The sequence below is a fragment of the Eulemur rufifrons genome, chromosome 28 (assembly GCF_041146395.1).
Source record: "Eulemur rufifrons isolate Redbay chromosome 28, OSU_ERuf_1, whole genome shotgun sequence".
NCBI lineage: Eukaryota > Metazoa > Chordata > Mammalia > Primates > Lemuridae > Eulemur > Eulemur rufifrons.
The window spans coordinates 19176741-19204347 of record NC_091010.1 but is presented as its reverse complement, the minus strand read 5'-3'; the positions used below and the strand labels follow the sequence as shown (position 1 = coordinate 19204347).

At 47.3% G+C, this 27607-nt stretch overlaps 1 protein-coding gene across 1 annotated transcript in view; it reads right to left on the bottom strand.

The window, feature by feature from the left end:
* ANXA11 (annexin A11) overlaps positions 1-12712 on the bottom strand; it is a 46952-nt gene extending 34240 nt beyond the window's left edge. Inside the window, exon 1 of the mRNA XM_069460761.1 lies at positions 12549-12712. The gene's annotated coding sequence lies outside the window, so the exon portion shown is untranslated. The remainder of the gene's footprint in view (positions 1-12548) is intronic.
* Between the last annotated feature and the right edge of the window lie 14895 nt (positions 12713-27607).

Below are 27607 nucleotides of genomic sequence, written 5' to 3'. Positions count from 1 at the left end.
AAGTGAGAACACCAGGGCTGAGGAGAGATGAATTTTGCAGTTTGGGGGAATGACAGCCTTCCAGGAAAAACATGATGGGAGAAGAGATGTTATGAAATCCTGCCCCCTCCTATTTGCCCCACCCAGGGACTCTAATCAGCTTTAAATATTAACTAGCTTTTTACTGTCTCCATCCTCATATAAACAGACAGCAAAGGATTGCAGAACATCTGACAAAGGTCTCCAACAAGAGACCTTCTTCAAAACAGAAGAAAAGGAACTGGGGAAACAATGCACAGAAGTAGAGGGCAAAATATAATGAATATCCTCAGATGTAAGAGAAAAGACTGTACCCATAAAACAAAAAAAAGCAGATGCTACGAAAACAGAATAATTAGAGAAGGCAAAATGCTTTCAAAAATTTAAAGCAGGGCTGAAATAAAAAATTCAACAGAAAGGTTAGACGCTCAAGTCAAGAAAATCCAGAAAAGAGAACAACAACAAAAAAATCAAACAGCAAAGAGAAGTGATAAGAAAATGAACAGATGTAAGAGTCTCAATATCTGAGTGAAAGGAGTTCTAGAAGAAAAGAACAGGAAAAACAGAGGCAAGAAAATTATCAGCGATTATACAAGAACTTTGACCAACATGGAAATAAAACTCTCTAGTGACAGGACCACCTAGTGACAACTCAATGACTGAAAAAAAGACAGCAAAGCAGTATCACTGCAAAATTTGAGAACACAAGAGGCAAAAAGACAAGACACTAAAACACAGGTCCTTTTCTTGGGAACTAGAATGACACTGGACTTCAATCAATGGAAACTAGAAGGCAACAGAATAATGTGTTCAACATTCTGAAAGGAAATTATCTTGACTTTATAATTCTATAGCCAGCTAAATTATCCACTATTGAGAGTAGGGAATGGAGACATTTCCAGGCATACAAAGCTTTGGGCGGGCGGGGGGGGGGGGGGGGGGGGGGAGCGGCCAGGAACCTACCTCCCATGCAATTATCTAAGGAACTTTCAGAGGACTCCAGCAAAATGAGAACACAAATAAGGAAAATAAAGAAAAGAAAATACATAGGCCCCAGGAACAGGGGAAATCTAACATGGCAGATTGTAAGAGGACGTCCCCGATGACAGCTGAGCAGCAGGCCTGGTGAGCAACTAGTCCAGTTTGGAACAAGACATACACAGAAAATCAGGCCAAAAAAGGGGGAGAGGATTCACTTGGGGAATAATGGATCATGAAGGGTTGCACTCCTGAATGTGTGGCCGTGGCAAATTACCTGGCACAGCACTGAACAATATAATTTACAGTCATAATAATGCAAGCATTAAATACTGATGAATGTATGTATGTATTGGTTCCTTATCTATCCAGGCAGGAAGTCAACACATAATGTCAAAATGGATAAATTAAGAAGCAGTAACATAAGCCTATTAATTAAAGATAAATAGGGAGTTAAAAGTGGTTAGCTCTGGAGAGAGAAACGGGAGGGGTGCGTCAGGGGACTGCTGGTTTCATTATAAGGCTTTGGATCAATATATTGACTTTTCTCATTTCATTATGAAATATTTTTATAGTGTAGCAATAAATATAGTATATATCAATTACAAAGCATAATAATAAAATAAGCACCATTCTTCTAACTTTACAAACAGAATGTTATCAATGCAGTTGAATTATAATATTCAACTACTTTCTGAAAAAATAAACACATATTTTGTAGGTAAAAGTTAAAACAAAACAAAACCATTTACTTCCAGAGTCAATTCCTCCCAGCCAATCTCTGGGATTTTTACCAGCATCTATAGAAGTAGGCCCAGGTTTTGTGGGGCCTGAAACTCCCACAATTTTAGCGGCCCTCTTTAAGAAAAACAATACAAAACATCTTACTTTTTTATAAATTTTATAAAACCATAAGACTTTGTAACTCACTGCTAGGGCCCCTCCCAGAGGCTTGTTGGGGCCTCTACAAGTGTGGGAGGGGGCCTGGGTTTAAATTTCACTAACTTTACAGTAATTCCACCTGGGCTATGAGGCCAGCGGGGGCGGGGCTAGACTCCAGGGGACCAGGAAGGTAAAAATAAAGTGCTGTCTACACTACGCTTTTTCTCAACCTGGGGAGATAAACAGAATAGTGCAATTCCAGGAAAATGCACACACATTTAAGAGCCATTTCCAGGAAAAGTGGGGAGGAAAATGGAGAATTCAGGAAATATGTTCTTTGCAAGCTGAGCTGAAGGTTGTTTGGAAACTGGCTTCTCTCTGACGGGCCTTAACAAACCTAAGCCTCTCCTGGCCTCGTCTATCTCACCTGTTCAATGAGTGGGCCTGCAAGGGCTCAGCAGTTTTCAACTTCTGCCTGGAAGCTGGGGCTCTGTGACGGTTGTTTTTTTTTTTTTTTTTTTAGGATTTTTTTTTTTTTTTTTGAGACAGAGTCTCACTCTGTTGCCCAGGCTAGTGTGAGTGCCGTGGCATCAGCCTAGCTCACAGCAACCTCAAACTCCTGAGCTCAAGCGATCCTCCTGTCTCAGCCTCCCGAGTAGCTGGGACTACAGGCATGCACCACCATGCCCGGCTAATTTTTTTTCTATATATATTTTTAGCTGTCCATATAATTTCTTTCTATTTTTAGTAGAGATGGGGTCTCGCTCTTGCTCAGGCTGGTCTCGAACTCCTGAGCTCAAACGATCCGCCCACCTCGGCCTCCCAGAGTGCTAGGATTACAGGCGTGAGCCACCGCGCCCGGCCTCTGTCATGGTTTTGTAGCTCATGAACTTTTATTTCGGGGAGGGGGGTGTTGAAAAAGAGACTCTGATTTAAATCTTTTAAAAAACGTTAAAATAGGAGACCTGGCAACAAGAGTCCCACGTTCTGCATGGTGACACTCAGCTAGGGCTGGCAGCGGCTGCCCCTGCAGGCATCTGCACCTGTGATCACAGGAGCCGACGCTCACGCAGGGCCCTTCTCTCACCACGGACTGGGGGAGGGGAGATGGAGGGTGAGACCAAGGGTCCAGAGCAGCAGGGAGCCCCTGCCCTCCCCCAGGGAGGCCCCGACACCCACTACCCAGTGCTCAGGGCCTATTCAAACCACTCAGGGAAGCTCAGCCCCTTCAAACCTAGAAGGCTCAAGAGTGTCTATTCCAGCTCCAAATGGCTGAGGCACCCCCACCCTGCCCAGAAGCCTCAGGAAACCTCTCCTTCAAATGTCCCTTATCAAGGGCTGCTCTTCTAATGGTGACAAAGTCCCCTTTCAGCCACATGCAACTGGAAGCTGCAAGGACCCACAGATCACTCTGGAGGAGACTCCCCTTCATCTTGGGACAGGACCCTCCGCAGCTGGCATCCTAAGCTATACCAGACAGCCCTGGGCCAAGAGTACACCGGGCCACTGAGGAACGGCAAGGAAACGCAAGGTCCCAGAGGTACATGTGTGATGGGAAGAACCAAGGAAAATGCAAGTCCTTAGCTCAGCACTTTCCCTTTTCAGGACTTCTGCTCAGATGGTCCCTCCAGCTGGCCCATCACCCTGTGTCCTCACCTTCCCTGAGAATAGGTGGAGTCCCACCTCCTTTGGGAAGCCCACCCTGATCCCTCCCACACTGATCCTTCTTCCTGAACTCCCCAGCACTTGGCCTAAAATGTTTCCTCTGGTGTTCTAATAAAGCTCCCCCTTTTCTAATTCCTAGGATGGGTACACATATCACCTCATTAACCTTCACAATGCTCCTACCCATAGATATTATCACCCACCCTCCTTTTATAAACAAGGGAACTATGGCTCAGAGATGACTCTTGGCATGCAAAGGTCACACACCCAACAAGTGCCAGAGCCAGGCACCTTTTTCTAGGCCTCAACGGGAGGGAGTCGGCGCTGCAGGCTGCAGGAGAGGCCTCTCCTCCTCTCTGCCTCCCACCACCACCTGGCACAGGGCTGGCACCATGAGGTCCCTGACTCATCTCTTCCACACCCTGGGTGGCACCTGTTCTGATGGCCTCTAGTACGTAGGCTCCAGGAATCCTGGAGGCAGAGAGGACACATCTATGACGTTCCCCTCTGCCCCTCCCACCCCAAGGCAGGACGTTAAGTGACATAAGGGGGTGTATGAACATCCAGAGCTCTTCTGGGAAAGGGGGTGGGGGCCCTGGGCAGGGGCTGCAGAGCAGCAGTGCCCAACCTCATGGGTCACAGATGCCATTAAGTCACCAAAGCAAGCCGGACAGCCCCAGGGCAGCACTCTACCAACCTTGACTGAATTTTCCCAGGCACTAAACAAGAAGCCTACAGAAGGTGCTATTAAGCACTCAACTCCCCACCCACATTCCAGGAATTAAAAATAGCTGGAGCCCGTGTCAATCATTAGCCAGGCTGTGCCTCAGACTCTACCCTCCGGGACAGCTCAGCCTGGGGACATTCCTGGCAAAGCAGGCCGGCAGAGTGGCAACGGGGCGGTGTCTGGGGCCTCACCAAGGGGCTGAACTTGAGCGAGTAGGCTCTGAAAGACGCTTCTTAGAAATAAAAAGTCAATTCCCAGTGCACTGACATTTGGATTACACAGGAATCCTAAAACATCAGAGCTGGAAGGGGCCTTCCTAAGGTCTCAGGGCTGGCTGGGGACAGGACAATGACTAGAACGATGTCTCCTGATTTCCAGGCCACTGCTTTAGGGTCCAGGCTGGCTCCCCACCACTCAGCACATTTGTGGGCTCCATCCCCCCTTCCCAGGCTGGAGTATGAACTTGGGAAATGGGAAGGTTACCCTGGGAAAGACAGAGCAAGAAAGTGACTGCTGCCTCCCAAATAATGTCCCATAAAATCAAGCCACACAGAAGTGTTATCTGCTCCAGGGGAGCCTGAGTGACAGTTTCTCTCTAGTTCACCTGCCTATGCACAGCTGACAGCAGCAGACAGCAGGGTTGGCAGCCACTGCTCTCATCTCTGCAGAGTGTTACCAGCCCCAGCTCAGTTCAGGGCTCAAATGGCTTCGCCCCCAAGCTCTCCTGGAAATAGTCACCTCGGTGTCATATTTGGGGTTGAAGAAGGCAAGTTGGGAAGCAGCAGCACACCCCCCATCCCGAAGTTGGGTCTTGCAGGGGCCACTCAGATCCAGTGAGGCCTGGAAGAGCTGGAGGCGGTGCCAGGCAGAGCGCGTGGCTGCCAGACCTGACTCCCGGGGCAGCCCCCTGACTCTCAGAGCTTCCACAATCAGCAGCGGCTGGGACCAGTCACCAGCCCACAGGGACAGAGGCTGCCTTGCTTGCACTGCTTGCCACTGTCCTGAGCTACTATTCCCACTTCCTAACCTGAGGAACACTGGCTAAGCCTATGGCAAGACTGACAAGCAGAGCAGTAGTTTCAAATTAAGGAGAGCAGTGGGTGGTGTTCCAGAAACTTCTGGTTGTCCCCCTCAACCATCTGCGCTCTCTTGCTTTAGTAACACAACACTCACTGCAGCCTGGCACACAGCGGCCCCAACTAAGGACCATGGTTACCAGCTTCCCTAGGCACTAGGCGGGGCCCACCATGCGGATGTGAAGTGACCTGTCCTGGGCCCTGCAAGTAAGGGACGCACCGAGGCATTGCTACCCCAAGTGCGGCCCAAGACCTGCGGCGTCAGCACAACCAGGGCACCTATTAGGAATTAAAATGCTCAGGTCCCACAACAGGCCTCCTACATCAGAACCATTGGGGTGAGGTCCAGGAATCTGTGACATCTGCAAGGATTCCACGTTATTCTTATACATGCTCAAGTTTGAAAACCACAACCCTAGAGAATGCTGGGAACAACATTCCATAAGGAGCCTGGTGCCTGGACAACCTCATGGACATTTACAAACGTGGACTCTGATTTCTGGAGATGGAAAGAAAGAGAGAGAAGCTCCTCCCTTCATTCACAACCATACTTGAATCTTTTTTTTTTTTTGAGACAGAGTCTCACTCTATTGCCTGGGCTAGAGTGCCGTGGCATCAGCCTAGCTCACAGCAACCTCAAACTCCTGAGCTTAAAGCAATCCTCCTGCCTCAGCCTCCTGAGTAGCTGGGACTACAGGCATGCTCCATCATGCCTGGCTAATTTTTTCTACATATTTTTAGTTGTCCAGCTAATTTCTTTCTATTTTTTTTATTTTTTATTTTTATTTTTTTTTAGTAGAGATGGGGTCTCGCTCTTGCTCAGGCTGGTCTTGAACTCCTGAGCTCAAGCAATCCTCCTGCCTCGGCCTCCCAGAGTGCTAGGATTACAGGCGTGAACCACCACGCCCAGCCCAAACCTGAATCTGAATACAGGTTAGGTGGGGAAGAAAAATGATAAGAAACTTAACCAAGATAGCAAAAATCTGGAAAGGAAAGAAATAATCACCAAGTATTATAAGTAACAAACAGGACACAAGGGATAAAATCAAGTATATCCAGTATGTGAACAGTCTGAATTCCTCTACCAAAGACAGAAACCACCAAATGAGGTTTGTTGCTGTTATCATGGCCTCTGCCATCCTTTCTCCCTCCACCCCCAGCCATGTGCCAATTATAACAGAAAGAAATTTCTTTTTAAATGAAAAAGAAAAGATTTTAAACCAAGGGCTGGGCAAAGACATGCCAAAGAAAAACCAGAGGTAGAAATATTAATATTAAAAATGTGTTGAGGAGTTCTGGATAATCCTGCCACAGTAAGCCAAAGGTTTTTTCCTGGCCCTTTTTTTTTGGCCATTTGCCTTTGTCTGTAAACACAAGACTTGGAGAACTACTCAGGCGGGTCTCAGGTACCACAATGCTTAGGCCATTCCAGTCTGTTGAGATAGTTTATGTGACTTAAAACATAAGCATAGAGAAGAGCATAAGACTTGGGGGCCGGGTCTTTATAGCTGACACTTGGCCCAGGGAAATTTTTGTGTCCTAACCACTTTGTCATATCCCTTGGAGAAAAGAGAAAGCTCGCACTGCTACCTCAAATGAGGAAGGAAACATAACGTATAAGTGTAAGTCAGTGGTCAGTCTCCTCGGACCCAAAGGAAGGGGGCAGGAACTGCCAAAGAGAAAGGAGGTTCCCAGCCCACGGCTCTGGAGTCTGCAGGCAAAGCTCATTTTATCCCTTCTACAAACCTGGCTATCATGGGGACCATCAGGACAGTTGTGAGCTGAGAAGTACGACCTGATTACTAACTGCTTCACGAGAGCCTAAACAGGTACTAAAAAGTGCATGACTTGCATGCCTTTGATGCTTGCCTCTCAATTTCTGAGCCTTTCATTTACTTATCTTATAAAATGCACTTATTTGGCAGGGTGTGGTGGCTCACATTTGCAATCCCAGCACTGAGGGAGGCCGAGGTGGGAGGAGCCCTTGAGGCCAGGAGTTTGAGACCAGCCTGGGCAACACAGCGAGACCCCATTTCTACAAAATATTTTAAAAATTAGCCAGGTGTGATGGTGCACACCTGTAGTTGTAGCTAGTCAGGAGGCTGAGCCAGGAGGCTTGCTTGAGCCCAGGACTTGGAGGCTGCAGTGAGCACCACTGCACTCCAGCCTGGGCAGCAAAGTGAGACCCTGTCTCTTAAAAGAAAAAATTATAATGAGAGTTTTTGATACACCTCTGAGAACCTGACAGATGGGTAAGCAAGGATATAAAGAGCAAGCTCAAGTTAATAGATATGTCTAAAGTCTGTGTCCTACAGAGAATACAAATTTTCTTCCTTCATGTACATGAAACATTTTAATATTGATCATATTCATATGAATCAATATTAATATTGATCATGGCCACAAAGGAAATTTAATACCATCCAATAAGAAGAGATTTTTGCAGACCAGATACACAAATCAAAATGCAATAAAACTAGCAGTCAACAATAAAATATGATTACAGCCTATACAAAACTATCTACTTGGAAATTCAGGACCCCATCTTCTAAATAATCCTGGGATCAAAACCAATTGACATAGTGACTAGAAAGCGATGGAAAGGTGAGCGCTTCATACAAAAGCCAGTCAGCTTGAACTGTACTCAGTGGAAAATGTTGAGCACTACATGCTTTTTAAATTAAAAGACTAAAATAAATGTACCAATTAAGATATCAAAAGGAGGGCAACAAAATGAACCAAAAGTAACAAGGCAGAATAAAGATAAGGTTGAAATTAATAACCAATGAATAGGAAAAAAAAGAATGTTTACATATATATTTAAAATTTTAGCATATATGGTTAGAGTCCTATGCATAATATCTAGTAAAGATATATTACAAGGTTTGTAATCTGCCCTTGATTTGGAAAACTAAGTGTCATAAAAATGTCAACTGTTTATAAACAAATACATTTATCAGGGTCCTTATAGGTTATTTACTCCAATACTATTGCAAGTCAATAAACAGTAAATGATCTCAATACCCATCAATAAGGGAAAGGTTGAATAAATCATGGTAATTCCGTACTATAGAACATTCCACAGCTGCTACTGACCTAGAATAACAGTAACCCAGAGTTACCATGTGTGATAAATAAGTCAAAAACCAAAGCTGCAGACTACGGTGTCCAGCATGGATCCATCATGTGAAAGGAGCAAACCTTTGCAGGTGCCTGTGTCCACGTGAGCACAGAGAGAGGCGGGGAGGGATGTCATCTGCCGGTTATCCACGTGCTACCTTCTGGGGTGGAAAGGGAGTGGGACTCTCTCAACGATGTCCTCCTCCCCTTAAAGCCAGCATTTCAAAGCCTGGCCATACGTGCTATCCCCAGATCCTCACCTGCTGCGACTCCTAACCCATTCATTCCAGTCTGGCTCTGCTCCCATCGCCCCGCCAAAACAGCCCCAGCTACGGGCAGCACGGCCACCGCGGACCACGCTGCCCTGCCGAAACAGACACATCCTGGCTGCTGTGGTACAACTGCGCTGTGGCCCTCAGGCTGCTCTTTCTGGCTCCTTTACAGGCTCATCTTCCTTTACGCAGCCATCCGAGGTGAGTTCCTCAATCGCACTGTGCCCTTGACTTCAAATACACACACAACCTAGACAAAAGTGTCAGTCTAGCCTAGGCCTCTCCTGAGCCCCAGACCCACCAGCCTATCTGGTATCTCAAAGGCACCTCAAATTTAACAGGTCCAAAACCAAACCCACACTCTTCGCCACCCTCTAAACCTGGTTCTCACCCAGTGTCCCATCTCTCAGGGACACCCCAGGGGGATGAGTGGAGGTGGCTCTCCTTTTGTGCACGCAGCACAGGGCTAGTCAAACAGTGGGTGCTCACTAATGAAGAGTTCAAGAGAAACATGCCTTTTCACCTACTTCCTAAAAATAGCTGCGACCTTTTCAGTGGACACAGCAAGCTCACATCTGCTACCACGGGCCCTGCCCATACACACCCTTTCCCCCGAGATGCCCTGCCCAGGCTGACTGAGCCATATGCTCCCTCACCTCCCTGTCGGCAGCCCCCACATTTCTCCTCACTGTCCTCCAAGCCAGCCTCCCCCTGCCAGGTGTGGGGGGGGGACCTGATTTTCATCTCAGCTTCCTCCTTTCTTTTCTGCTAAGGAAGAGCACAAGCCCCCAGAAAACTAGACACCAAGAGCTCACAGAGCCAGGCTTCAACCACCACACGCTCCACTCCCAGCTTCATGGTTCGGCGGAGTAACACACCCACGATATCAACGTTGTCATCTCCACCCCCAGCAGATCTCAAATCCCTTTGCAAACATCATCTCATCTGATTCTCCATTTGAGGCAGGCATTTTATCATCCAGAACACTGGGGCCCTGTGTGGCTAAATGGCTTGTCCTAGGTTACCCAGCACAGACGAGAACTCTGTCCCCCAACTCCTGGGGTGCCCCCACCCACTACTTCCTCTGTGACTCAGGTCACTGTTCATGCTACACTGCTAGGATCCTCCCCAATAACAACCAGTCATGTGACTATCAGACCTTTATTTCACGGGTTAGGGTCAGCAAGCCTAATGTGGAACAGTTTCTGTGGTTATTAGAAAGTTTCATTGAAGTTCAACAACTCCTTTTAAAAATGCAAACTCCCACCAAGAAAATTTGTTTCTTCATTTACCCTAAGAGCTTTCCTATCTAGGTATCACTCCAAACTCCTAATATTCCAGGGGCAGTGGGATCAGAGGGTGTTACAGAGAAAATCCAAAGAAACTGGGGAGCCTGTTCCCTTGGCTGTGCTGGTGAGCCACACCCACACATAGACTCTCCCCCGTGTGTTTCCCGCAGGCCAAGCACCAGGAACGGCTTTATGGTTAAGAGGGAAGATGGCAGCTAAGAAGGGAGAGAGAGAGTGGGGTGAATCCAGGAGGAAGGAGAGGGCGCTCCAGAAAGGTCCTGGGCCCTCCGAAGGTCCAGCATGTGGCTCGGATTTGGTTTCCACATTCGCCTCCTGCCCACACTGGTTTCTTTTCTCTATTCTGCGGTGAGTTCCCAAGAAGAACTTACACCAACCTATTTTGTCTCAACTCTCACTCCTGTCACCCCAAGCCACCCCCCACCTCCCCTAACCTTGCGACCAAGGCATGGCTAATCGATCCTGGCCTTCTAGACACAGCCACGCAGAATGGGCCCTTTCTATCATCCTTGTGCTGGCTACACAAAGGCATCAGACGGAGTTCCTACTTGGCCTCTCACTCTGGATTCATTTCCGTCTCACCCTCCCCACTTCTCTCTGCCTGTCCAAAGTCTTCTTGGTCCAATATTCTAACTACAGGGAAACCACTTCCCTGGCCTGCCTCTTTCATTCAACTAACATTTCCTGAGCACCTACATTAGGTAAGGCCCATGTGATGGAGAGACCAAGAGATGAGTCAGAAACAGCCTCCACCCTCCAGAGACAGAGGAAAAGGCAGACATAAGCCACGTGGCCATACAAACACTAGGCAAGGCAAGTACTGTGTACTATGAACTGGGTCAGTGCTGGAGGAGTGAGGGAGGGGGGCTGAATGAGCTCAGAGCACGCCCCTGGGAGACTCCCAGGATGGGGGAGAAGCCTGGGCACACTGGGCGAAGGAGGCCATTCCAGGAGGACAGAGCAGCATGTGCCAAGACAGACGGTTCAGGAGGGGGGCAGTTCAGCTCTGCTGCACCTTCTGCTGTGTGGAGGGAGTAATAGCTACTATTATTATTCACTGACACTTACATCTCGTCACTTATGAGCCTAGACACTTTATGTCTAATGTGGGTGACACCCACCTGGGACATACAAGTATGGTACACTGGTCACCATCTGTTCTGACTGGTCAGTACCTGAACACCATGTGGTTGTTAAATATATTAATGCATTGAATCCTCACAGTAAGCCCGTGAGGTAGGCATTATCATCATCCCCATTTTACAGATGGGGAAACCAAAGCACAGAGAGTCGTCAGAAGTGAGATTAGGGAGGCATGCAGAAGCCCACGGTGGTGTGCACCCAATGTCAGGGCAACAAACTGCCCTGGCACCTCGCCTGGCCTCTCTTGTCAGGGAACACCTGGTAGCACAGAGAATACCTCGAGGGAAGGGGCCCTGTTAATCCTCCTGGGATCCCCAACAACTGACTGCAGCAAGAAAGGAATGAAGGGACACAATGACAGCCAGGCAGAAGTGCGCATCACAGGCCCTGCCCTGTAAGCCTTAGTCCCTGCTTTGTGGGAAGGCCCGGCAGGGCTCACTCTCACAGCTCCTCGCCAGGGACGCAGGGAACTGAGGGGCAGGCTACCATGGACGCCAGGGTCTGTGCCCAAACACCCAACCGCCACAGAGAGGTCACTGACAAGAGGAGCAGAGACAGAAATGCTCTGGGGGACTGTTCCCGGCCTGGGCTGGCAGTGGCTGGCTTAACTTCTCCCCTCCCAAGTCTCTAGATGAGGATCGTGACGTCACTCCTTTAAACCACAGGCCAGTTTTACCTTACAAGCTCTCAGGCCTGAGCCCATGGGGAGATACAAGTCCAAGAATCGCTCTCTGAAACCGGGGATCAAGGCTGGAGAAGGGGGGAAGGCAAGGAGGGAAACACAGCACCTGGGACGGATCCTCCCTTCTCTCCAACACTTGGGAGCGTTCCTTACAAATAAACTGCAACAGCAGCAATACCCAGGAATTCGCGTCCTCCCAGTTCCGGGAGAAAGTTCCCGAAGCAGCCTTCTCTACTCGCTCTCCTCAGCACAAGCCTTGCCCGGAAGGGCACACACACTCCGGAGAACTCGGCTGGGTCAGAGGGCCAGGGCCACTGGCCAGTCGCCTTCTTCTGGTCGCAGGTTCACTGGCCCCAAGCCGGCTGAGATTCGCGCCCTCGACCTTACCCAGGCCAAAACTGACCCCTGACCTCTGACCCCCGGCCATGGGGGACCCAGAGCGTGCACTCCGACCACACAGGTAGGGCAGCCCCAACGCCGCCGCTGGTCGAGCTGGGCAGCCGGGAGGACACAGGACGCAGCCTGCCACCTCCTTCGCCTGCCCCACTCCTGCAACCAGGAAGCCGCCGGGCCGGGCCAGGAGGGGGCGCAGGGCAGCCCCGAGCCTCACCCGCAGGGGCCGCGGCGCACTGTCGCCGCCCAATCCCAGGCCCTGGCCGGCACGGGACCCTCACGCACCTGGCCACGGGGGCGGGCGACACGAGGGGCGACGTGGATGCGGGCAGGAGCGGCTCTCTCGGCGGACGTCCTGGGCGCGGCGCACGTAGCTGGGTTCCGCACGTAGCTGGGTCTCAGTCCTGCTGTCGGGGCGCTCGGGGCACTCGGGACCCGCGGGCGCCGCAGCCGTCAGGGCGGGGCGGGAGGAGGAGCCGGCTCAGCGGAAAACTCCGCGGGCGCGGACGGCCCCACGCGCCAGGGGCGGGGCCTGGACGAGGCTCCGCCCCCAGGTGAGGGCTAGGCAGGCCCGTGGGGCGCCGCCTCCGCCCGCGGGGGTAGGAAGCCGCGGGTCTCCCAGCTATCGGGCCGGGGGGGTGGTTGGCGGGTCGGGTCAAGGAGGCCGCGGGCTCCCAGAGGCCCTCCAGGCACCAATAACCCCTTCTCGCGCCCGGTCCCGCCCTGAGCCGCTTTCGGGCTCCTGGAGGGGAGGGCATTTCCTAAGCCCTTTCCGCCCAGTGTGTTTTGTAGGTGACAGTCTTTAAGGTCACACGGTACGGAACGAGGGTAGGGGAAGTAGTTTTGCAGTAGAGAAACCTGACAGACAACCTAAGCCAGGAGATCAAGGTTAACATTAGCAGGGATAAATCATATTGATAGCGTGCACAGGTTGTGGGCTTCCAATCCCAAGAACACCTTACCCCAGTGTAATCGTGAGAAAAACATCAAGACATATCCCAATTGAGGGACGTTCTGCAAAATACGTGACCAATACGCCTCAAAACTGTCAAGGTCATTCAAAACGAGGAAAGTCCGAGACACTGTCACAACCAAGAGGAAGACTAAAGGCAAAGTGGTATCCTGGACAGAATCCTGGAAAAGGGACAGTAGGTAAAAACTAAGGACATCTGCGTAATACATGGACTTTAATAAATGCATCAATATTGATTCATTTATTGTAGCAAAAGCACCACACTAATATGTTAATAATAGGAGAAACCCAGGTTTATGAGAACTCCCTGTATTATCTTTGCAATTTTTCTGTAAATCTAAAAGTGTTCTAGAAGTTAATGTTTTTAGAAAAAGGGACACGCACGTAATATATGCATATATGGTAGTTATAAAATATTCAAAAAATAATTCAGATTTGCTCTTCACTCCCTCAGCCCACTTTTAGGTGTGTCTTTCCAGATTGCTCTCTCTAAAACATACTCTGTATGTGCGTGTTTATTTACGTAAATGGATTGTTTGCAAAATAGTGTTGCAGTATTTGTTTGCAAGGTGCTTTTTCACTCTCTTTATCTTGGAGGGTCTTTCCATGCAAGCGCATCTGGCATCTGGATAGTCCTGGTGCTTCCTATCCACTGCACGGTGTACACAATTGTGAGCGTCACCATTTATTACTTAGCTCCTTACTGAAGGACATTTAGGTTATTGCCTATTCTGGGCCGTTCCAAACAAGCTACTGGTCTCATTTGCATTTTAAAGGCACACAGAACTCTAAGAGCGGTTAGGACTGGGGCTGGAGGGCAGGCTCTGGCCCTGCCCCGGCAGGCGTGCGGGCTCCAGGCGGGAGCGGCGCCCTCGGGCAGCCTGGCTGCGGCCCCACAGCGGGCCCTGGGTGTCCAGTCATCTTCCGTGGCCTCGAGAACACACACCCCTCTAGGCGCGGCTCTTTCGGGGCTGGACAGCATTTTTTGGACATGAGTGAGCTGGTGAGGGTGAAATTGAGGCCAAGGACTTCAGAGCGGCTCGGAGAAAATGCCCCTAGGAACAGAAGAGGAGCGGAGGGTCAAAGGCATCAGGAAAAGACTCTCCCAGGATTGCTTATTACCCTGATGGGGGCGCCCGCCTCGGCGCAGGAGCGGCTGGGACTCGGGGCGCAGGTGTGAAGCCCCCGCGAAACCGGTGCAGCGTTCTCGGGCGGCCTTTGTCACCCAGTACTCTCTCTGGGCCAGGGGGATTGGTCGGGGAAGGTCACCTGGCGCTGACCCAGCCCCTCTGCCTGCACAACCGCGCCCGGGTTCCCCGCCCCACAGCGGCCGCAAAGGCGAGCTGCTTTGAATGGCCTAGTTTTCTCCGTGGCTGAGCACATGTTTCTTTGAATACCACGTTAAAAAATAATAAATCATTTAGGGTGGAATTCCTCCTGTATGTAGCACACACTTTCCTGCGTCAGAGGTCTTCAAGGCCAGAATGCTGAATAGCTACCATTGTGCTCACCTTCTTATAATTTTCAACCATTTATTTTCAGCAAACATGTTGAGCCCTGAGTGCTGGCAAGATCCTAGGGGCAGAGGAGGTACTGCCGAGGGCCGGAGCCAAGGTCCTGGTCGTCAAGGCCAATGGGCGCGGGTCACCGCTCCGGAGCCCCAACAGAACACGGGGGGAGGGAAAAGACGCTAAACCTAGTGTTGCGACGCCTGGGTAATGGTTCTGACTCTGACACTTGCAAGTGATGTGTCTGTCCTCTGAGCTCCTATAAGATCTTCAAAATGATCTATAAAAATTCATAAAATAACCCCTGGTTCATTGCTTCTCAGGACTGAAACAATCATAAAAAGAGGTAAAGGAAAGTAAGTGCCTGGAAAAAAAAAAAAAGTCATATCCTGTATTGTCGTGAGTAGTACAGTATTATTACCCTTTCTTATACGGATTCATTCAACGGACAAAGATTGAGTACAACCAATGTCACTGGGCCTGTGCTTGGTGCCGTGGATAGAGAGAAAAGAAAACTCCCTTGCTTTTAACACAGCTCATAATCTAATGGAAAACAAATCATAAAGGCCACACAACAGAGGCTTCAAAGAGGATCCTTGGGGACACGTAAGAGGACAGGATCCAGGAAGGCTTCTGATCGGTCTCGCCAGACTTTCCAAAGAACTGACTTATGATTTTTTAAGTCATGTTACTTCTTTAAAAAAAAATTATCTACTGCTTTAATTTCTGTTTTTGTCTCTGTAGTTACGTTCCTTCTACTCTTCTTGGGTTTACTCTAGTGTTCTTTTTCTGGTTTCTAGAGTTGAACATTAGAGTCATGTATTTGAAAAATTTTTGGTTTTATAATAAATGTGTATGACTATAAATCTCCCTCTAAATCCTGCTTTAGGTGCATATCACACGTTTGAATATGCCATGCTTATGTTATCTTTTAGTTATAAATATTTTTTATTTTCATTAGGATTTTATCCTTAATGCACAGATTATTTATGTTTTCATTTTTTTGTTGTTGTTTTCAAAATTATGGCTTTTTAAAAATAGCAATTGTTTTGTCATTGACTTCTAATTTTAATGCTTAGGAATGAGAAAATGTGCTCTTTTAGAATTTGCTGAGACATCTTTTGTGGCCTAATATACAGACTTTATCCCGCTGTCCCAGTTTTTGTGAGTATGTCTTCACTTTTTTATATGCAAGATTCTCTCTGTATCTCTCCATCCAGCTTGCTAACCAGGTACTTAGATCTTTTGTCTCCTGTTTTTTCTTTTCCTCTCTCCTGTTCAATCTATTGACTTCTGAGAGAGTAGGTTTAACATTTCCCACTTTTATTGTAGTTTGTCTATTTCTCCCTATAATTCTGTCTGATTTGCCTTATGATTTTGAGAACAAATTATTAGGTTCATACAAGTTAATATTGTTTTATCCTTTTGTGACGTATCCCCTTGTTTACTTTTTCTATTAATATTGGTATCCTAAGATTGTATTTATCTAGTATATATTTTCTCTCTCTCTCTCTCTCTTTTTTTATTCTTTCTATATTGTTGTTTAGCTTTGTCTCTTAGAAATGACATTTTATTTTTTACAAGATTTTAAAAATTCGTCTGAGAATCTACTTTTAATTGGTGCGTCGAGCCAGTGTGATAATGATTACAGAAATATTTGGACTTATTTCTGCCATCTTTTGTGTTATGCATATACCCTCAGGGCTGACATTCATCTAGAGCACATTGGTAAAACCCTACAAATCATTACAAATGGGAATTCTTCCATCTAGCTTGGTAAATAGCTATTGTCTTGAGACCCCGCGGTGCCCTTGCCCCTGACATTATCCTGATCTCGCAAAAAGGGGGCAATGCCTGTCGCAGGAAGACCCCCTAAGACCTTATCCAAGATTCTAATTGGTTAGCAAACAGGTCATACCGATGGCTTAATATTTTGAATATCATGTGAAATATGTTTTCTCATTGTTTCTTTTTTCTGTTTTCCTATGTTCCTTTGGATTGTTGGAATTTTCTTTGTTTTAACAGAGGGCTAATAATACAATTACAAATGCATCAATGAATACCTGCCTACTAGATATCTTTACCAGACTATCCCTCAAAAAACTCAAATTTATCATGTCAAAGAATGAACTAACCATATTTCCCCACCAAACCTGCTTTTTCTTCTGGGTTCTGTATCTGCCAGATGGGGTACGACTTTCTGCCCAGACATTCAGGTAGAGCTCTGATAGCAACTGGATTTCCCGCTGCCAGAATCACTTTTCAAGTTCTGTCAATAGAGGAGGATTCACCAGGAAGCTGCAGGGCCCCTCGGTGGCGTGGGCTCCTTACGAGGTCACGGTGGGAGAAGTGTTTTACGTGGTCATATGTTTTTATAGAAATTGCAAAAGTAAGCTATTTTAAGTGCAAATACAGTCATGAGTCACTTAATGATGGGGATACATAAGAAATGTATCATTAGGTGATTTTGTCATTGTGCAAACATCATAGAATGTACTTCCCCTGACCTAGATGGTATAGCCTACTACACACCTAGGCTATGTGGTATGGCCTATTGCTCCCAGGCTACAACCTGTACAGCATGTTACTGTACTGAATACTGTGGGCAATTGTAACACAATGGTGAGTATTTGTGTATCTAAACGTGTCTAAACAAAGAAAAGGTGCAGTAAAAATATGATATAATCTTAAGGGACCACTGTGATATAAATGGTCCATCATTGCCTGAACCATCGATGTGCAGCACATGACTGTAGTTGAGATGGCTGGCTCTTCCCACTCTGATTTCCCCTCCAGCTCATTTCTCTTCATGCCCCTCATGTTGGAGTGGCCATAGGCATTTTTGGAATCAGGAAGGGAATAGACATGTTTGTGTATTTTGCAGTCATTTCTATGTATAGCTGCGTTTCTGCTGGTCTTCCCAGTGCAGGAATGGCTTTCAGAAACATTGTTCTGATTCAGCCAGCAGGGCCAGAGATGGTATCCAATAATAAACATGTCCTACAGCTCCTGTAACCAAGACTTGACATGTAGTCTGTGGAAACTAGTCTATGGAAAAGTCTTTTAACCACCATATATATACAGTGTTAAGCATGTAAGGTTATTCTCATCCATGCCTATTTAAGATGGAAGTGCTCTCCTGTAGGGAACATACTCAATAAGACGACATATGCAGTTATAACACACAGATATGCATACATCTTTTTGAGCAAATTCAGGAAATATATTTTAATAGAACCCCTGTGTAGTAAGGCACAAGCTGGAGGTGTACTGCAAATAGAAGGACGCTTTCATGTGAAATGAAATGTTTTATGCATCTCACTGTAACTGATCACAGCTTAGCTTATCTGATATATTTTATCCTGATGATGTCCCCAAGTTCTAGATGCACACACTAGGAAAAGATTAAATTTTACAACTTGGTATGAAATACATACATCTACAAGGATGACATAAAACTAAATCCATCATTACAAAAAGACCATCTGTGACAAGCTGGATAATACTTGTATCCATTCAAGAAGCATTAAGATTAGATGCTGCATAGAAAAACTTCAAATGCCCTGTAATCTTATAGCTCATACATGAAACTTGATAGAAGTATTTCCAACTTTAACCATAGTCATAAAAATTTGCATGCTATTACCAGCAATATTAACTGCAGTTCAAATAGCTTGTGCAAATTTTTAAAAAGCATGTGGCCATACTGGAAGAAGGCTCAAGTGTCTTTTTATTATATCTAAAGAAAACAATATTAGATCCTCCTCCTTGTCTATAGATTTTGCTTCCTAAATATTTGTTGAATCTGACCCCTACTCTTCATCCCTTATGTACCTGATCTTCCGGTCCTTTTGGTTTCTAGCTTGGACTTGTGCAGGGGCTTTCTAGCTGGTCTTTCTGGATCCAGTCTCAGTCCCCTCGAATCCACCCTCCAGGGTGAACAAGATGCACATCACACTGTGTCACTTTCATAAAACTGTCAAGGGCTCTCCAGGATAAAGTTAGGGCCCTTAACAGGATGCATAAGACTATTCATGCCCTGGCCTCTCCCTTTGCAGCCCATACAACTCCTGCTTCTCTCAAAACGTCAAATTGCTGGTATCTTCACTACCAACCACCCTGCATCTCCTTCCTCACACCTTTGCTCAAGCTGTCTCCTCAGCCTTCCATGCTCTTATCTCCTCTTTTCACTTCAGCTCTTCCTACTTGTTCTCCAAGATTCTGCCTAATTCTCAACTTTTCTAGAAACTGTCTGCCTTCCCTTTCCATGATAGTGGACTGAGCACATGCTGAGTCTGTCCTCCCAGGCGCAAACTCCAGAAATGGCAGAGAAGGAAAAAAATTAGTGTCCTCAAAAAGATAGCAGAAAATGTTCATGGAATCAGAAGCATTGAGGCATTTCTGAGAGGCTCAAAGCAGACAGGATCAGATTTAATGTTGCAGCCCAGCTCATGAGCAGTGGCCAAGAATACACTACATATATTCTTGCATGTGTGTATGTACTACAATATATGCTGCAAAAGTGGGAGCAGCAACAAGGGCACTCCATGGCCAGAAGTATGAATGCCTGGGGCAAGAGAGCTACTGATGAAGGAATGGAGGGTTAGACAAGTACTCCCATGGGAGCAGCTAGATGCATTGACTCCTGCATGTCTCCCTCCACCCCTGCAGACAAGATGGCCAGGACAGCAGTGTCTGTCTCCTGCAATGAGCTATGTTAGGGAGTGAGGGACAGGACAGGGCCCCAGATGACTGGCAAAGCCAGTGAAGAATGGGTAGCAGCCATAGTCCTAAGACCAGCTATGAGAGCATCCACCCGATGGTGCACTCTCCTTGAAAGCTATATGGAACATACATTCATGAAATGGTTTTCACTTCTCTGTCAAAGCAAGCTATGCAAGTGGATTTCTTGCAGAAAATCTCATGGGCAAAGATGAGTTCACTGTCAAAAAATTAAGTATCATTTACGAATCACCACCACCAAAGGGAGATTAAAACTTGAGGAAACATAAAAACCATTGCTAATGTTTACTGCGCATTTATGTCAGGCACTAGTCTAAACATATTGCATATATTTAAACAATACTTTAATCCTATCAGAACTCTTATAAGGTGGAACTGTTTTTATCCCCATTTTACAAATGAGGCCACTAAGGTGTAAGGTGATTGGGTAACTTCCCCTAGGGTCACACAGCTTCAAGTGAGAAGCCACAATGTAACCCCAGGCTGTCTGGCTCCAGATTGCAAGATTAAACAGAACAAATAAGACAACCAGTAATGAGCTTTGAAGTAAGTATAATTAACATTCTCAAGTAAAAGAGGATGAAAAAGAAACAATTAGAGATGTTGGAGAGGGAAAATATATTCATAATTTTAAAAAAAGCCTTAGTTGATGAGCTAAGTAGTAGAATGTATGCAGCTGAGTGGTAATTAGTGAGATGAAAGATTGCACCAAGTAATTCTCCCTGTAAACAGCAGAATGGGATAAATAAACACAAAGTAGAAAAGAAAAGCTAACGGACATGGAAGATAGTTTCAGAAGTACCAGCATCCACTCATGGGGTGTTACAAGAAGAGAGGCTCCTAGAGAAATCGGTGTCCAATTAAACGTGGTTGATTCACAGCACAAGTTTATTCCCTCTCCCTCCCTGAATCCCAATAAAATGACAGTAGAGGAAGAGCATAGGTAAAATCCTGCCAGGACGAGAGGAACAAGGGAGGAGAAAATAGCAGTCAAGAATTTTTGACACACTTTTTGAAGCTAGGAAGCACATGGAGGAACGATAACACAGCTGGCAGAAGTGGATGCTTTAACTTGGATGCCCCAGAGGGAGAAAACCAGGGGAAGCCAAGCGGTTCTCCCCACTCCACCCCCAGAGTCTCAGAGAGGCTCAGCACAGAGAGAGGTGAGGGAGGTGCAGTGTGAGGCTGAAAACGGGGACAGGGGCATCCGTGGAAAGCCTGGGCCACTTTCCCCACCCTTTTCAGCCAGGGGACCCCCAACCCACGGGAGGAAGGAGACTTATTTGTCATATACATGGAGCTGGGGGAGCTGTGGAACGGGGGTGTGAGGCACAACGGATTTGGGGGGAGGATGTGAGGCAGAGGCTAGACATAAAGATTAAGCAAAAATCTGCATACTGACATGTTCTCACTTAAATGTGGGAGCTAAAAAATTTGATCACACGGGGGTAGACAGTGGAAAGATAGACAACAGAGAGTGGAACAGTGAGTGCAGGGAGGCGGAAGATGAGAAGTGGGTTAAAGGGTACAAACATACAGTTTGATGGAAGGAATAAATTCAATGTTTTATAGCAGAGTGGGGTGTTGTGTAACCAAACGAAAATGTATTGTACTTGGGTGATGGACACCCTAAATATCCTGACTTGATCACTACCCATTTTATACATGGAACAAAATTGCACATGTGCCACGTACATAAATTTGTACAGCTAAATAAAATTAATTAATTTAATTCAATTTAAAAAATCTGCATATTGAGTCATGGTACCTCTGTCCCCAGGAAGTGAGCAATCTGACTGACAGTCCACAGGCAGGGAACTGGAGGACTCATCTGTGGAGAAAACGAACATCACAGACAAAGGGCCTCAAATGACTGATTTGCTGATATGTGCTGGTCCCCTCAGTGACGAGCCGACACCCTGCAGGAAATTCCATCAGTCAACAAGCCCCCTCACCCCAACATGTGAATCCACAGCCAGGGATTGCCTGGCCTCCAGCTAGGGTCACCAACCTTCCCAGTTTGCCAGGCACCAAGGGGCTTCCCAGGACATGGGACATTCAGTACTAAAACAGGGAAAAGTCTCTGGCAAACCAGAACAAGTTGATCACCCTGCTCCAGCCTATATAAGCAACATCCATTTGCATAGCTTTTGCTTAATAGTTTGCAAGCCTGACTATAATCATTTTAATAGCTATCTTCCAACTTTAGAGAGATCTATAGAAAATAATAGTAAACAATGCATTATCTTATTTAGTTACTTTGGGTATACATTTTACAATCAGTTTAACTAGCAGGGCTCATTTCTTGAAATCAGATATGCTGCAGATTTGGGGGGTGGGGCGCCCAATAGGGCCTATGGTTACACACCTGCTTTACAATTTTTTCAGGCTAATTTTTATTGCTAGTGTACATTATGCTGTGGACCTGCCGGGACTCAATTACCCACTCGTTGCATTGTTAGAGACGTCTCCAAGTCCCTCCCGAAGGGAATCTTGGCTCTGCCTGCAGGGACTCCTCTGATGCACTTTGGAGAGGATGTGGGTTGGCCTTCTCTTCAGGAACGTGTTCCCTCTGGTGCTATCTATTCGAAGCCCCAGCTCCTTTTATTATTAAGGTCTATGGCTCTTCTCTGAACTGGCAATGGAAAGTACCAGCATTCCAAGTAGAATCTCAACCTCCTAGCCACACTGTACTTTTCAAAAGCTTGGCTTGGCTAAGAGACAGGCCGTTTGTAGATAAGTGGGTGAAGAGGATGTAATCTATGTGATCTCTAGACACATGTTCTTAGACACATTACCAGTTTAGCCAGAGCAGCAGAGCGTGTGTTTGACTGCTTCCCACTGGCTCCTTGAAGGATTTCTTTTAATGCTTTTGCTTTGGCTGGTGGCCCTCAGTCTACACTAAGGACATTATACACATTACACAAAATACAGTTGTAAACATTGATCCCCTATCTGTCGTAGGGATGTTGTCAAGGACGTGGCTTCTCTATGAAGAAGACCTAGAGAAGAATGTGCTCTTTGGTCTCAGTATCTGGAATAGTTGTGATTTTTCTTAGCAACCTACAAATATGCTGAATCTTATAATCAGGTTGGCACGGTTGGTTGGTATAGAGGGAGAACATGGGGTACCCATGGCTTACAGGGCTCTAATGGCCCTGTAACCGGCTCCATAAACAAGAAAACTTTTTTTATATAGTTTTTTTCTTTGTAGTTCTCTTATGTTTCAAGTTCCCAGGCCAGTAAGATTTGCTGACCAGAAGTTTGGAACTCGCTGTTGCACGGATGCATTCCCTTTTGAGTTTCTTTCCCAGAAACAGCGGAACCTCCTTGCAGCCACGAGATAACTGCAAAGCCTTACGCCAGCTGTTTGTCCAGCGGAGACCAGATAAGCGACGCCCCACCACAGATTGTGCCCAAGAATCCACTGAGCAGCCTACTCCCTGCATCCCGTCTGCACACGAGGGTTAAGGAATGACCGATTTTAACCCCCAGCTCATGATACTACTAAAATTCTCGCCCTGGGAGGGACTTATCCACCATTTTTTGATCATGAGATGTATGTATCATGAAATCACCAGCACGATTTCTCACTGTGCTTGCGTGCCCTGCACGCCACCTCAAGCATGTAACGATGCTCACTCACCTCATGCATGGTTCATTTCACCTCCAGAGACACCCCTGACCCCGTTGGTTGAGGGGGCAGATTTGAGGCAGTCTATTCCTCCCACTTCCCGGTTGGTGTATCCTCCACAATAAATCCCTTCTTCCTTGACAATCCTTGTTGTCTCAGTAATTGGCTTTCTGTGCGGTGAGCAACAGAGAAACCCCCTGCCTTTCGGGTTTGTTAACAGCCCAGCCTGCCCTGGGCAGATCCAGATGTTGAATGTCAGGGAATCCCCTCCCTGGGGAAGGGTTGGAGATGAACATACATAGGTCCCCTAAGCCAGCCTTGTACAGGTGCCTGCAGATCTCTCCTGCCCCTTAGGGTTAGGGTTAGGGTTGGGGTTAGGGTTAGGTATAGTAGGGAGATGGCATGGCCTGTGTGGTCCCTTACCCTTCTCCCTTACCAGCTTTCTATCTTTTATTAACACACACGGACGGCATCGTTGGGAACAGCAGGGACCGTATGTGAGTCAAATATCATGTGCTTTCCAGTGTTTCACCCACCACAGTCCCCAGATCTAGGTCCATTCTCACCCCGAAGTTCACTCCTATCATGCGAGCCAGGGAAGCGGTACACCGTAGGCACTGGCAGCGTGGGCTCTGGGGTCGCAGGGCCAATTTTGAATCCTGCCTCTACCCCGCACTAACTGAGAGGACTTGAGTAAGACATTTAGTCTCTTAAGCTATAAAATAGGAACAAAAACATTGCTTACCAAACACAGTTGTTATGGGAAACACATTACATAACTACTGTGAACCACTTAACACAGAGCATGACACAGCAAGAGATGCTATGAAGCAATACACTGTGGCAGTTAAGACTTCGGTCTTTGGAATTGTATATACGTGGGTTCAAATTCCACCTCTTCCCAGGTCAGCTGTGCAAACTCGTGCAGGTTGCTAACTCTGTTAGTCCTCAGCTTTCTTCATCTGCAAAATGGGGCTAATAGTGCATGCAGAACTCATGGCACACTGCTTGCTATGAAGTGCGTGCTCCATAAATGGTAGTTCTAATGACTCGTTATGTTGCCGCTACACCAGGAGAGAATGTAGCTCAAGCTACACAGGCGAGAGGGAACATCTAAGAGCTGCCAACCCTTTGCAGGAACTGATCTCCCTCTCCAACCCACGGCAGCAACATCGCTACTTAGATTAATTACTTTCTATGTGCTGGGCAATGCGCTGAGAGTTTTTATATTTTTGTTTTATCTGGGACAGGGTATGGTGGATCTTAATATTTTGGGGGCCACAAATACTGTATCTGTCAGGGTCCAATTGAAAGACAGAAACCAGGCCGGGCGCAGTGGCTCACCCTGTAATCCTAGCACTCTGGGAGGCCGAGGCAGGAGGATCACTTGAGGTCAGGAGTTTGAGACCAGCCTGAGCAAGAACGAGACCTCGTCTCTACTAAACAGAAAAATTAGGCGGGCGTCATGACGTGTGCCTGTAGTCCTGGCTATTCGGGAGGCTGAGGCAGGAGGATCACTTGAGCCCAGGAGTTTGAGGTTGCAGTGAACTACGATGACACCACTGCACTCTACCCAGGGTGACAGAATGAGTCTCTGTCTCAAAAAAAAAAAAAAAAAAAAAGAAAGAAAGAAAGAAAAGAAACAGAAACCACATAGTAGTTTATGCAATGGAAGTTTAATATAAAGAATTATAAAGCTATGATAAAAGAGAAACTGTATGATGAAAACAGAACCCTATAGGGCTACTCTCCCTACGGCTGAGATAGAGTCCCCAGGGGACAACCTTGGAAGGAGGTCCCTCCCCAGGCTGGGAAGCAGACCTTGTTGGAGAAGGTGTCATTGCAGCCCCTAGATGGCAGAGAAATGTGCCGGGTTGCTGGGCCAGAGCTGGTCTGTAATCACTGGGCGAGCGGGAAACAAACCTCTGTGGCACACCTGGGTGTGTGGGCACGTAGGAGTCAGTCTCCAGTGCGGACTGAAGGCATGGAGCAGGCAGTGGCTGTGTTGGGAGGGTCCTGGGAAGGGAATCACAGGCCAGGCCAGGACTGCCTGGGACCTTCTGGGCACATGGCAGGGGCAGAGCAACACTGGATGTCCTCATACCCGCCAAAACCAGCAAGAGAAGCTCCTTCCTCCTGCACTGTTCTCTCAGCACCCTCTATTGAGAAGCTTACAGTGTGCTTGCTGCACAGGCGAGGTGTTTATGGGAATTCTGCCTATCATCACAGAGCAGGTTTTGGTGGGTAGATTTGGACCTGAGTAGCAATAAGTTGAGAACTAGCACAGATACCGTGGGGGCGTTTGAAGGAAGCAGTGAACACCTAAGTGCAGGTCTATATGCTCATGCATGCGCACATACATGTAAGTATCCACCTGCTCATGGTAGACTGAATAGTCGTCTTCTAGGGTGTTCACAGCCCTGATGAAGAGCACCTGGAGGGCAAGGTATCCAGGGCAGGCCCAGTTATTGTTCCAGGGCAGCCAGGAGAAAGGCTCCACAAAGCACTGGAACTCTCTGGGTGAGGGAGGTGGGGCAAGGTGGACAAAGGAACCGGCCATGAGAGTTCCGAACCCTGTCCCAATTACAGGGAGTGACATTTCTTCCTCCTCTTCCATTCCTTTCCATATTTCCCATGCACCCAGGGAGAGAGTCTTGGCAAGGCCATTTTCTTTTTGCATTTTTATTTCCCCCAAAGTCTAGCTGATCTATCAGCTCGGGGAGACAGTAAGCTATGTGCTGTGAGCAACAGGCATGTTGGGTTACTTCGCAAACTTGTACACAGTCCTCTTGCTCTCCCAACTAAACACCAAGCTCCCTGTTGCTAGTGACAAACCCCCGTTGCCATATTCTCCACCGTTCTTGGCTTAATAGGTCACTGCTCATGGCCCTGCTGGAAGTAAGGGTCCAGGTGCTAAAAACTCACCTCTCACCTCATCCCCAAGCCCTTCAGTAGGGCCAGAGACTGGCAGTGGTCAGAGACCCCTGAAGAATGAAATTGATTTCATTAGGTGCTCAAAAAATGTATGATGCATGTATGGGACTCTGCCTCCACCCCATACCTGCCAGCACAAGGAAGGGCCGGGGCTGGGTGTATTCTGGACAAGGCTGCCCCTACCCTGGCCACACTGTCCTTGGTAGAGTGAACAAGGCCTCTGGAACTCCATGTGTTCCTGGCAAGCCCCCCACCCCCACCACTTACACCCCATCATCACCATGTGCCTCGGGAGCATCAGGGCCCACCTCATTAGGGCCTTTCTCCTTATCTACATCAGTCCCTCCAAGAAGCTCATGACCCCGGGTCATCCCTCATCTCCCAGGCTTGAGTCCATACAGCTCTCTATGGCTCTCTCCACCCTGCACCCGGCCCTTATTTTTCCCCTTAGCACATACATCACCTAACATAGAATACAGTTGACTGACTGATTTATTTGTCTCCCCTAATTAGAATGGGCTGTTTTGTCTCTTTTGTTGACCGCTATATCCCCAGCCTCTACAGTATGTTAGGCATGTGGTAGGTACTTAACAAATGTGTGTGGAGGAATGAATGAGCTAACGAAAGCATCTTTGATGTTCCTTTGTTCTCTGGGTCTCGGTTTCCACTGCAGCCCAGTTCGTCTTGTTACTGCTGTACCTGCAGTCCTAAAGAAGGCCTAAACCACAGGCCTTCTCCGTTGCTAGCTTAGCCCAAGTATCTAGCAGTTTCAGAGCCTGGGCTTTGGAGACAGACAGGCTTGGCTTTGAATCCTGGCTCTGCCACTATGAGGTTTTAACACCTCTGTGCTTCAGTTTTGCTTATTTGTAAAATTGGAGGGATGCCTAACTCTTGAGAGTTTGCTGTCAAATGGATTGAATGGAAGGTGTGTGCAAAGAGCTCAGCTCACAGGAAGTGCACAATAAACCACGGCTACCAGGGAGGCACCGGAGCAGGGTGAGAAGGAGCACACAGGCTGGTGTGCCATCTCTCATTGGTTGGTAGAGGATGCCTGGTGCACCACGCACAGTGGATTCTGGGCAGGCCCTGCGCTCAAAGGGGAAGAGTCCCACAATTGATTAATGATGTCTGTCATGGGCATGGGGGCTGGGGGAGAGGTGGAGGTGAAGGAAAGTAGCAGCCCCAGGCCACACATTTGCCATCCTGATCTAGAATTCCCACCAATGCTCCTCTTTCCATATCTTGGCTGTTTTTAAGGGTGAGAGCTCCTTTCTAAGAACTCTCCTCTGACCCCATAGTTCCTCACAAACCCCAACCCTAAAAATGACACTGTCTGCTCCTCTGGACCCCAACATTCATTTCTATGTTGTTTCTTTGTTATTTACAGTATGGCATTTTGGATTTTTTTTTTTTTTTAACTTTCTGTTCTCCTTTCTGCACTTGTAGGCTGAAAATGCCTTCAGGGTAAATTTTACCTGTGATGACTAACATGGTATAGTGTACTGGATTAGAAGTCCGGAAATCTGCCCTTGCTCTATTAATTTACGCACAT